Source organism: Condylura cristata, unplaced genomic scaffold (genome assembly GCF_000260355.1).
Source record: "Condylura cristata isolate star-nosed mole 26May11 unplaced genomic scaffold, ConCri1.0 scaffold00001, whole genome shotgun sequence".
Lineage (NCBI taxonomy): Eukaryota > Metazoa > Chordata > Mammalia > Eulipotyphla > Talpidae > Condylura > Condylura cristata.
In genome coordinates this window covers 87,467,286-87,469,384 of record NW_004567102.1, presented here as the reverse complement: position 1 = coordinate 87,469,384, position 2,099 = coordinate 87,467,286, and the positions used below count along the sequence as shown (strand labels likewise).

Sequence of the window (2,099 nt, the reverse complement as noted above, 5' to 3'; positions counted from 1 at the left end):
GGTGGGAGACAGGGGGAGCTGGCCTGAGGGGTTGGTGGGAGACAGGGGGAGCTGGCCTGAGGGGTTGGTGGGAGACTGGGGGAGCTGGCCTGAGGGGTTGGTGGGAGACAGGGGGAGCTGGCCTGAGGGGTTGGTGGGAGACTGGGGGAGCAGCGCCAGAGCCTTTAGGGCTTCCGGTGCAGGACGGCAGGTTGAGGGGCTCTGGGCTGGGGTCCCTGGCTGCTGGGCCTGGGGAGCAGCCCCCAGGAGCCAGTTTGCATGTGAAAGGCCAGCCCAGGGCAGCTTCTGGGGGGGTCGCCCCCACATCAGCAAAACCTCAGAGGGCAAGGATGAGGGCTGTAAGCAGGCAAACCAGGACCCATGCAGGGCCGCTGAGTCCCTCCTGCCCCCACCTGCCCCCACCCTGAGCCTCTCCCCTCCTGCGGTTCAGCCCTGCCCAGGGGCAGCCTGGGGCCCCAGACCCCTCTGGCCCTGAGAACAAGCATCAGCCTCAGTCTTTCTGATACCGCAGAAACCGTTGAACCAGGGAAGCGCTCTATCTCCTGCGCCAGCTTCTCGGACAGGTGTCTGTGAGCGCACGATGACCGAGCAAGCGCGCGAAGGCGAACACACTAGACACGGCTGTTGTTGCGCTCCCCCTTTACCCGGAGGGGCACACCCTGCCGCCCCTCTTGCTGCGGAGCTGTTGCAGGGGCCTGGGGTCGGCCAGCCAGCCAGTCCCGGGCTCACACACTGTCCCCTGGGGGCCTGGCCTCGCCCCAACCCCAGCTGCAGAGCAGGCAGGGGCGGTCCCCGTGGGCTGCAGACCAGCGCTTTGGGGGGAATCCTCGGGGTTCCCCGCTGCTCGCCACACCCCCTTGTCTCTGGGGAGCGCGAAGTAAGGCAGAGCATGTGAGCTTTCTGAGATGTGGTTTCGCCTCCCTCTCAGGTAGTGATACTGTAATCTAGGACGCAGAAATTTGTGCTGTCCCCTCCTTACTGACCCTTCAGTAAGGCTGTTCCTTATCGCCTCCGGGGTTCCTAGAAGTCGCCCTCTGGGTCCTTGAAATGAGCAGCTGCTGGAGAGTGTCACCGGCTGAGCCACTTTCACCCGGCGACTCACCGAAGCCTGTCCATGTGCCCTGGGCCCGAGCCAGAAACTGCCCTTGGGGGAGCTGCCGAGCCGGACACTGCCGTGGACCCCTCTGTCGGGACTGGTCTCCCTTGTTCACACTAGCGGGGTAAACAGGACGTCCGCTGAGGCCCCCGGGGGGAAGCCGCCCAGCACCCGCCTGACGCACCCCGCCAGCCTGCCCAGAGCCAGGGCTGCCGCGTCCTCGGTCTCCGACGATGAGCCACGGAGGGGCCGGTACCGAGGTCGTTTGCACTGCTGGGTTGGGAGAGCAGGGTCCTTGGTTCACTCTGGGAAAGGGTTCCCCGCAGCTCCCCTTCGGCACCCGTGAGTTTCTCCCCAACACACACACAGCCACAAGGCAAACGTACCGTGAAAGGAGAGTGGAGGACACCTGCATGGACACAGGTGGGCAGACAGGGCTGCCGGGGAGGAACAGTGTGCTAAAAGTGAGGGCCCAGGCCGGCAGCCTTGGGAGGAAGCTGCCCCTGCTAAGGGAGGTCAGTGAAGAGAAGCCCCGGCCAGGCACAGGTTAGGGCAGGCAGGGGGCTGCTTGGAGGAAGAGTTGGAGGCGGGAACCCCGCAGAGGTGCAGGCTGGCTGAAGCCTCTGCCCTGACAGACTGGGGCTGCCCTGACAAACTGAGGCTGGCCTGACAGGCTGAGGTTGCCCTGACAGACTGAAACTGGCCTGACAGGCTGAGGTTGCCCTGACAGACTGAGGCTGGCCTGACAGACTGAGGCTGGCCTGACAGACTGAGGTTGCCCTGACAGAAGCTGCCCTGACAGGCTGAGGTTGCCCTGACAGACTGAGGTTGGCCTGACAGGCTGACGCTGGCCTGGTAGGTCAAGGATGGCCTCATAGGCTGAGGCTGCCCTGACAGGCCCGAGGCTGCCCTGACAGGCTGAGGTTGGTCTCACAGACCAAGGCTGCCCTGACAGGCTGAGGTTGGCCTGACAGGCCGAGGATGGCCTCACAGGCTGAGGCTG

At 65.0% G+C, this 2,099-nt stretch overlaps 1 protein-coding gene across 1 annotated transcript in view; it reads left to right on the top strand.

Moving 5' to 3' along the window:
* Positions 1-2,099, top strand: part of PARK2 (parkin RBR E3 ubiquitin protein ligase) — a 945,331-nt gene that overhangs the window by 913,208 nt on the left and 30,024 nt on the right. The gene's annotated exons all lie outside the window — the stretch shown is intronic.